Below are 10,966 nucleotides of genomic sequence, written 5' to 3'. Positions count from 1 at the left end.
CTGTCGGCTCAACCAGCGAGGGCTTCAGTTGAGGGATGGTATGGTTTCAAAATGATGTCAAATGCATTGCGGTCACAGATTAAAAACAATTATAATAAGCGTGTATCATAAAATTAAAAACACATTAGAAAATGTATTGCAAAAAACAGAAAAATGAAAGCAAAATGATGTTTTCCTCGGTTATATGACTCTCTTTGACATTTTTTGAACACTTACGCTGTGTTTTTCTTTGCTCTCGTTTCCAAATTCTTCACTTGTGCTTCCAAATTTAGCAGGTAGAGTGTCATGCAAAACAGGGCAGGGTTTAGTGTCCTCATTGGTCCACTCAAGGGTGTAGATTTGGCTTGAACATTGGGGGGGTTGCAGCGTGAAGCATTTACATGTTTCCGTTGATCATGGTATAAATATTGGAGGGGTTGTACTTGCTTGTTTTGATTACGGGGGGGGGGGGGGGTTACCTCCCCAATCCCCCTGGAATCTACACCCCTAGGTCCACTAGTTCTAGACTGACAGCTATTCTCTAGCCAATAAATCAAAGTGGGGAGTTTAGCACAAGTCTGGCTTACTGAACAGAGAACAGGTGAAGATTGTTAAAACAGTGGAAAAAGTCTCACTGCAGTTTAAGGTTTGTCTCATTTAATCTAAGAACTGTGTCACATCAAATGCTCTAAATTGAAAATAGCTCATTCTAAAAGTGAAAGTCCTGATTACAGTACTTTTGTGTTACATGCCACTAACTTTATAGCTAAAATGACACTTGGCTGTGTCCTTTCATGTTTTAGGCATCAGTTAGTCAGCTGTTTTAATCTTAAGTAAGCTTCTAAACTGAACTTCTCGGCTACATCATGGGAAATATCTGTTTGTGTCATCAAAACATTGATTCTTAATGTTGCATGTATGATCCAAACACACCTGGTGCATGCTGTGTCAAGTTTAGAAGCTGGTATTATAAAGACACAAAACAACATTTGAGAGTGTTCTGGCAGACAAGTCCAATGTCACTGATGAGAAATATTTTGTAAACAATGTGCATTCAATGTATTGGTATATGGCTGTGAGGTTCAGGAGAATCATTTGGAGGATCCTGGAGAAATGGTGCTATCTGCTCGGCAAAACAAAGAGATGGAAAGTGTTTAGCCTTGTTACTTTGTTTAATGTTATCCTTTCAATACATAAACAGACATGGTGTATGTTATGTGTAATTATTAATTATTTTCTGTATCTGTCCCAGAGACCTGACGACACCATGCAATATTAATGAGGAAGTTTGAATGATACAAGATCTCCAGATGTGCAGTTCAAATTCAGTTTGTGTGTGCATATAAAATGTACCCAAATTTGTTAACAACTATCCTTTTTTAACAGGTGAGTCTGAGTTTCATGTTTTTTTAATCATTTACAAATACTTTGTCAACAGACTTGCCTTTGGGTCACTTTTATTTTAGAGACATGCTCTAGGGATTTTTTAAGGGATAATTTGCAATACTGTCATCTACTCGTCCTCAGTTTGACCATGTATTATACCTCCTTTTTACCCATCAGTCCTGCCTCTTTGCAAATTCTGACATACTTGACCAACTCTGGGTTCTGTATTCTATATTATTATTTTGCATTGTTATAGTTACTTGCCGTTCTTTTTTTTTCTTTTACATTTACATTTATGCATTTGGCATATGCTTTTATCCAAAGCGACTTACAGTGCACTGATTACAGGGACAATCCCCCTGGAGCAACCTGGAGTTAAGTGCCTTGCTCAAGGACACAATGGTGGTGGCTGTGGGGATCTGATTACCAGTTATGTGCTTCAGCCCACTACGCCACCACTCTTTTCTTTTTTTCTTTTTTTATTCCCTTTACTCCCTATTTGGAATGCCTAATCATTGTGCATGACACCGCGGAGACTCCCAGCACGTGGAGGCTCATGCTGTCCACGCACAACTTACCACATGCCCCATTGAGAGCAAGAACCCCTGATCGCGACCACAAGGAGGTTACCCCATGTGACTCTACCCTCCCTAGCAACCAGGCCAATTTGGTTGCTTAGGAGACCTGGCTGGAGTCACTCAGCACACCCTGGATTTGAACTCACGACTCCAGGGGTGGTAGTCAGCGTCAATTTACGCTGAGCTACCCAGGCCCCCCGTTATTTGCTGTTCTTAACATTTGCTCCATAATTTAAATACATATTGTTATTTACACTTATTTGGATGCTACTGTATTTCATGGGCTCTGTACTTGTACTCCGCACAATGATACAGTTGAAACTAACCTAATCTCATGTTCAAATTTTGTATGATTTACTTCTGTTAAACACAAAAGGAGATGTCAGGCAGAATGTTAGGGACTGACAGCCTTAGTCCCCATTTACTTTAAATGTATGAAAAAAAAGAGCCGTGTAAACATTTACAATTTCTTCTCATACTCGCAAGAAAGTCATGCAGGTTTTGAATGACATGAGGCTGTGTAAATTATAGAAGCATTTTCATTTTAGGGGTAACTAATCTAATGTATCCAAAAGAAGACATTGCTGATTATTTAGTCACGTTTTATTGCGCTTTTATGTAAACGCAAGGAAATGTTCCTAAAAAGAAGTCTGACACAGCATCAGAGGAAAATAATGGCTGTATTATTACAAATAAATGTATCCTGTAGGCATATTGGAGCTGGAATGTCATGTTGGGAGCAGGTGAGTCGAATGCTCAGAGTTGATGGGACAGTACATGTGAAACATCAGAAAAAGATTGCAGTAAGCACTGCATTAATTATTATGGTCACACTTTATATTTAAATACATACAACACAAGACTCTGTATTTACTGTGTAACTACATGTTGTTCTGCAAAATTCCCACATTTGCTGCTACTGAGGTTGAGGTATGGGCAGGTTTAGGAGTAAGGGTAGGGTTAGGATTAGGGGTTAGAGTTAGGTTTTGGGGTAAGGGTGGGTTAGGGTTAGGATTAGGGGTTAGAGTTAGGTTTTGGTGTAAGGGTGGGTTAGGGTTAGGATTAGGGGTTAGAGTTAGGTTTTGGGGTAAGGGTGGGTTAGAGTTAGGATTAAGGGTTAGAGTTAGGTTTTGGGGTAAGAGTGGGGTAGGGTTAGGATTAGGGGTTAGAGTTAGGTTTTGGGGTAAGGGTGGGTTAGGGTTAGGATTAGGGGTTAGAGTTAGGTTTTGGGGTAAGGGTGGGTTAGAGTTAGGATTAAGGGTTAGAGTTAGGTTTTGGGGTAAGATTGGGTTAGGGTTAGGATTAAGGGTTATAGTTAGGTTTTGGGGTAAGAGTGGGGTAGGGTTAGGATTAGGGGTTAGAGTTACGTTTTGGGGTAAGGGTGGGTTAGGGTTAGGATTAGGGGTTAGAGTTAGGTTTTGGGGTAAGGGTGGGTTAGGTTTAGAATTAGGGGTTAGAGTTAGGTTTTGGGGTAAGGGTGGGTTAGAGTTAGGATTAATGGTTAGAATTAGGTTTTGGGGTAAGGGTGGATTAGAATTATGATTATGGGTTAGAGTTACGTTTGGGGGTAAGAGTGGGTTAGGATTAGGATTAGGATTAGGGGTTAGAGTTAGGTTTGGGGGTAAGGGTGGATTAGGGTTAGTATTAGGGGTTAGATTTAGGTTTTTTGGTAAGGGTGGGTTAGGGTTAGGATTAGGGGTTAGAGTTAGGTTTAGGAGTTAGTGTGGGTTATGGTTAGGATTAGGGTTTAGAGTTAGGTTTTGGGGTAAGGGTGGGTTAGGGTTAGGATTAGGGGTTAGAGTTAGGTTTAGGAGTAATTGTGGTTTATGATCAGGGGTTGGGTTTAGAGTTAGGTTTTTGGCTAAGTGTTGGGTTAGGATTACGGGTTAAAGTTAGGATTGGTTTTAGGGTTGGGTTAGGGTTAGGTGTAAAGTTAACAGTGTAACTACAAATGTAATTAAATGCAAGTATTTTTAATGTAATTACAATGCAACAATATGTATGTACATAATAAGTACATTGTATCAAATGGTTAAGTACAAAGTGGTTAAGGCCACCTAATATAAAATGGGTCCATTGTTATTGTCTTAAAATTATATCATTAAAGGCATGCCATAACATGCACACATAAGGGCTAAAACAAAATATATCTTTGAAATTCATAACTACCTTACTGAAAAATGTCTTTACAATAACAATCAATGGGAAGACTAATTCTTGCCACAGTAGGAAATTCATTTATACATTTAAGGTATTAACACAAGATATTTGCTCTGCAGTTTATCATTTGGAATTGTGATTAATGTTTTGTACAGGCACCAGCTTCTAGACAGTGTGCATGCATGCATACATACATACTACATACATACATACATACTGTACATGTAACATTAAAGATCTATGGTTTTATGACACAAACAGGTATTTCCCATGATGTAGCCCAGTTCAGAAACTTAGTTTAGACTAAAACAGATGACTGAATGATGCCTGGAGCATCAAACGACAGCCAGATGTCTTTTTTTTAGCTAGAAAGCTACCCTGCTGAAAAGACCAGCTAGATCCAGCCTAAGCTGATTGGCTGGTTTTAGAAAAGTTTTTTTTTTTTTTTAGCTGGTCTTCCAGCCTGACCAGCTAAAAAGTGTTCAAAACCCATCGTAAACTAGCCAACTGACCAGCCTGGGTGACAGGTTTAGGCTGGTTTTAACTGGTCTTTTCAGCAAAGTGCTGTAATCAGGGCTTTCACTTTTAAAATGAGCTATTTTCAATAAAAAACACAGTGTAAGCGTGCAAATGTAAACAAGGGAAACATTATTTTGTTTGCAATTCTGATGATTCTGGTTTCGATTTTCTGTTTTTTGCAATATATTTTTAAATGTGTTTTTAATTTTTTGATTCACGTTTATAATTTTTTGATCTGCGAGTGCAATACGTTAGGCGGGAAATTGACGCCATAGGATAGAAGGGGCTTCAGCTGAGAATTTGACTTCTACAATTGTAACAAAATGTCTTGTGTTTTTTATTATTTGGGTTAAAATCACTAAATACGTTCATTAGAATAAATTTTGAAGCACTGTATTCCTCTAATAAGCAAATATGTTCAGCGAATGAAAACAGCATTGAGTGTCCACAGTCGGCCATTTTTTAAGCTGTTCAGTGTCTTACCTTTCCCACAATGCAATGCGAATTAGACTGTGTTACTTAAGGCAGCTGTGAGCTTGTTTTATGCAACAGGCTTTCTATGGTGCCTTTAGCTAGTCAGACTAATTAGTAGACAAATTCCTTTAGACGATTTCAGCCAAAAACTATGGTTACCACATTCTACAATATTACTATAGTAAAGCCATGATTTGCACCAAAAAACATGATTACTACAATATTACTATAGTAAAACAATAGTAAATGTATTGCGAGGGCACACAAAACTATTTCAGAAAAAAAAAAATCCCACCCTGTCCTCTAAGCGGCTTTGTATTAAATTCCATCAAATATGAGATTTTTTTTTTTAATGATTATTTCTTAAAATGTTGACCAAAAACAAAAATGGATATATAGAAGTTTGAATGGAGTCTGCTGAATTAACTGCAGAGATTTAAAATCAGGGTCAAAATAGCAATACAGTGCTGGCTTGCAGCCGGAGGTAGACTGGTTATTCCTTATAATGCATTTCTCAGGCGAGTGTATAATTGCTATACTCAAGATCTTGTTTTCTATCTCAGGTTTCATTAGAAGTTCATAAGCTTCTTTTGGTGTGAGATTTTCCAGCACCTTTACCATGTGAGGCGTACCATAACTAACACGCTTCTGTGTTACATGCACAAAATCCCATGTCAGCTGTATGTTCTCGAATCCTATAATGTAGTGTTGCACACTAGATCATTTGTCTGGTCTGTGTGTGGATGTGAAAGATGAAAGATATGTGAACTTGTGTAAGATATGTAATTGTATAATGAAGTAGACTGACCTGTTCAATCTTCAGCATGATCCAAAGCTCCACTCTCAATTTACATTTAAGTTCTTCTTGGCAGATACTTCCTTACCAAAATATCATAATACCCATATGATGAGTTCTGATTTTTATTCCTGTCCATCAAATGCTATCAAATCCAGTCAGAATTCAAAGGAGACCAGCCAAGTGCTGCATACATTCCTATATGTTGTCATCATTATTAAGTATTAATGTTAAAAATGTTGAGGTTGAAAATGCAACAAAGCTTTATTGTTCCATGTACAGTGTAACACTGCATTGGATTGACTGAGATTAAATGCATATTGAAGAATATCCTAATTGTTTGACTGTACTACTACTCAACACCAACTCTTCTACTTAGCAGCTTATTTTCCAGGATTATTCTCATTCATCAGGATCTTGGAGTATTTGCTTACCCAAGCATAAAAGGGGCTCAGGGGTCAAACCATTACATAAATGAGTTTCATGAAAAACATGCGTCTATGGTTGATATGTGACATAAGGTTTGGACTCCTGTGTAGTCTTCAGGAACAGACATTTTTATTTATTTATTTATTTATTTATTTTGTATCCCCTTTTCTCACAATTTGGAATGCCCAATTCCCACTACTTAGTAGGCCCTCGTGGTGGCGCGGTTACTCACTTCAAGTACAAGGACAAGTCTCATTTGCCTCTGCTTCTGAGACTGTCAATCCGTGCATTTTATCACGTGACTCGTCGTGCATGACACTGCAGATACTCACAGCATGTGGAGGCTAATGCTACTCTCCACGATCCACGCACAACTTACCACACGCCCCATTGAGAGCGAGAACCACTAATCGTGACCACGAGGAGGTTACCCCATGTGACTCTACCCTCCCTAGCAACCGGGCCAATTTGGTTGCTTAGGAGACCTGGCTGGAGTCACTCAGCACACCCTGAATTCGAACTCGCGACTCCAGGGGTATTAGTCAGCGTCTAATATTTTACACAAACTGCACAGCACGTACCAGCTGGCTACCGTTACACTTGCAGTTTCTCGAACACTTGCTTGAACAAATTGGTATTACACAGTCTGCAACCATCTAGTCTTTTGACTATTTTAAAATCTTTTCAAATGTTTAGCAAGACACTAAGTATTAACTACGGCCCAATTTTGTTTCCTGCAAGCCATGTTTCTTCAACTACAGCTACTCTGGTGCGCATGAAACGTCATGACGTCTGTAATGAACATGCGCAGAAAGTCCCAATAGCAGAAGCAATCTGATCAAGAGTTTACATGGCTAATATTTTCCCTTTGAACAGATTATCAAAAGGTTTACACCTCTCCTTTCAATCCGAATGGTATTTAAATTGGATTTGGCCAGTTTATACCAATTGACATTACATGAGACTTTTTTATTCGGATTGGGCAGCTAGTCCGATTATAATTGGATTATTAGTGTTCATGTAAACAGAGCTACTGAGAAACATTGCTAGTGAGCACTAAAAAAAGTCAAACTAACATAGTATTACCATGATATTTATGTATTTTTTGAAGCACCTTGGAGTACTGTGTAAACACCATTAATGTAGTAATCATTTAGTACCATGACAATATACAATAGCTACTTCTTTTAAAGCTAATAATTATAAGAAAATCTGGTCAGAAATTTTTTAAAATGTTTTAGGTTAATATTATATTCTGGACATCAACCGGTATCATGGAGAAACTTTCTTCATACTTAATATAATGTATTATCACTTTTTATTTCTTTTTACACAATAATACCCGTAATTTGAAGAGCGGTCAATTTAACAGCTTCACATTTTCTTCTATTCTCAGAATCATCTCTAAATCACGGATGAACACCATTGATTTAACGTCATTCTGAATTTACCTCCCTTCATATCGCTTTGCATATACTGATTTAGTGCACTTGAGAGGTTAGTAAGTGTCTTTGATAGCCATCTTTACTCAAACCATCTAATCCCGCCGGACAGACATGAGGCGAAATTATAAATCCTGTAAAAGCTTGGCTCATGAATATTAGTTACATAAAGGCCATTAGGCCAGTAGCCCTATCTGATTGGTTGAAAGTTAGATATCGGAAAATTGGTGCTAGTCAGTTAGCGAATGAACTAAAGTATTCTGCAATGGTTAAGGCGTGTCTCATGAATATTAATTTGAAAAAAATCTTCTCCTTAATCTATTTGTGTTTTGTCTCAAAACGGTGAGAACTAATCTTTACCTTGACATAAATTCTAGTGGGTCTAGTAGGCATTATATAGAATATCTGAGAAACCAATATGGCGGTGATGTGGGAGGATGTGTGTGTGTTTGCTCTTCAGGGAAGTTTAAGGTGAAGTGATGAAGCAATCTGATATTTAGACTGGAGACAGAGGTTTTACTAGTCATCTTTAATAGATTTGTGTAAGGGAAAAAGAGGCAGGAAGGAAGAGAAGCAAGTTTGGGTCGACACCGTGTCTTTCAATGCTCCCGATAAAATTGAGCAATCTGAGGATACAGTGTCAGCTTCAAGCTTTGCTTGAATGGATGCTCAAAATGATAAAGAACCTCAGTGGTGTGATCCAAGCCCATGTTCCAACAATTAAGTTGTTGTTACAACCCTCTCTGATACTCCGCAGAAGCCAGAACCCAAAAAATCAAACGTGAGGAGAGTAGCTGCAGTGGGAACGGGGATATCTTGTCTACTATACGTGAGCTAGCATCTAAACATGACAACACATTCCAGAAGATATCGGTGATTGAAACAACCACTGAAACAACATCAAAACGAATTGAGAACTTAACTTCAAATGTACAACAACTTGTTTTGGATGTCGGCAAAAAAAAACAAAAAAAAACTGACTCTGGAAACCGAGCTTCAAAACTTGAAAATAAATCACTGAGAGCAAGTGTAGAGGAGTACAGGCATACAGTTGGAGATGGTTTCTGAAACTACAAGATGATGCAGAGAGAGACAGTGAAGATGTACGAGATGTGGTCATTAACATCTTAGGGAAAATAGCCCCAAGAATTGGTGATGGGTTAAAGAACGGTGTTGACATCGCTCATCGTCTGGGCCCGAAACTGTCTGATGGAAAGGCTAGGTCAGTCATAGTTCTGTTCTCACTGCGCCGCATTCGGGATGCTGTCTGGGGTGCTTCCAAAGGATGCAAGTTTCACTGCGTCTCACAGAACCAATGTCTCCAGAGGATAGAGCAGTGAGAGATAAACTTTGGCCTCTCGTGAAGAAGGCAAGGGAGGAGGGTAAGAGGGCGTCCTGTCGTAAATCATTTGCTGTCATTGATGGGGAAAAAATATTTTATTCGTGCATCAAGTTGACTAATTTGCATTAACCTTCTTATCCTCTTCCTCGGCTATGTTGGAAAAGTTAATATGCTTCAAAGAAAATGTGTCTGACAATACAAGCTGTTTAAAGATGGTTTAGACTTATTACAACCAGAAGGCTAGTATTTGTTTTCCTTCTCCTTAACACATTTTTGTTTTTGTTTTACATTGACTCTAACTAAACTTTCATCACTCTCTTTGCTCTGATCTCTCCTTGATTGATGTATGGCATTTCTTTAACCCTGCTTCCAAAGATTTTACGTGGTCTAACAGACAGCTATCTCTTAAATCCAGGACTGATTTTTTTTTTATTTTGTCCTCCACTCTTCACTTTGTAAAAGACATCTCTCACATTTTTGCCCCCTTGTCAGATCATAAACTGGTAAGTATAAAGTTGACATTTATTCTATCCCAAGATTGTGGGGTTATTGGAAACTGAATAATGCCTTGTTAAAAGATGTAGAATTGAATGACAGTATTACAAGTCTTGCTAAAGAGTTATTCACTGGTTTGATGGCAATGGTTATAAAGAAAAGTGGGAGTTCTTTAAATATAAGGCTAGATATATTGCTGTAATGAGAAGTAAAGAGCTTACTTAAGACCATTAAGCATCGGACAGAGTCAGAACTGATTAATAGGTTATGTGTGTTATTAGCTAAAAGCAATATTACGGAGGAAGAGGAATTGGAGATAAAAGAACTAAATTTACAGTATGATGGAGTTTATTTGGAGTTGGCAAAAGGCGCATTCATAAGATTAGAGCTAAATGGATTGAGGAGGGGGAAAAGAACTCTAGTTATTTCTTTGCTCTAGAAAAAAGGAATGGTCAGAGGAAAACTCTTACTGCTCTTAATGTCAGTGGAGTTAACTCTAAAGACCCGAAATTGATATAAGAATTTGTTAATGTGTTTTATAGTAATCTTTATACTTCTACATTTAATGATGATAGGAAAATGTATTGATAAGATTAAGAATAGTATCAAAGTTATTGACCATGAGTTTAGTACTAGTTGTGATTCTGACCTGTCAATAGATGAAATTAAGCAAGCACTGCACTCAATGAAAAAAGGTAAATCCCCTGGCATCGATGGTCTTTCAGTTGAGTTTTATGTCCACTTCTGGGAGGTAATTAAAATGCCTTTGTTTCATATGTATAAGGAATGCATTAGTTAGGGAGAAATGACTGCTACTATGAAACAGGGAGTTTTTTCTCTTATACTGTACCTAAACCAGAAATGGTAAAGGATAATTGGCGTCCTATTACTCTTTTAACAATAGACTATAAAATATTAGCTTCAGTGTCTGCCAATAGATTAAGATTTGGTATAGACAATATTGTTTCAGAAACACAATCTGGATTAATGAAGGGCTGACATATTTCTAATAACATAAGGTTAGTTTTGGACTTGCTGGATTATTCTAATTTGATACGCTCAGATGGTCTCATACTCTTTCTTGACTTTTATAAGGCTTTTGACACTACTGAACACCAATTTCTTTTGCGTACTTTAAAGCTATTTGGGTTTGGTAAATCTTTTAATGATACAATAGCTATGTTTTATAATGATATTAATAGCTCTGTTATTGTCAATTTTGACACTTCCCAAAGGTTCGACATCTGTCGCGGAGTTAAGCAGGGCTGCCCAATTTCTCCTTTTTTAATTATTTTAGCCACAGAATTATTTTGCTTGAGTATTTCACAAGATGAAAGGAATTTCTGTTTTTTAGTAGGGAAATAAA

Source organism: Myxocyprinus asiaticus, chromosome 42 (assembly GCF_019703515.2).
Source record: "Myxocyprinus asiaticus isolate MX2 ecotype Aquarium Trade chromosome 42, UBuf_Myxa_2, whole genome shotgun sequence".
NCBI lineage: Eukaryota > Metazoa > Chordata > Actinopteri > Cypriniformes > Catostomidae > Myxocyprinus > Myxocyprinus asiaticus.
This window is presented reverse-complemented; position numbering follows the sequence as displayed.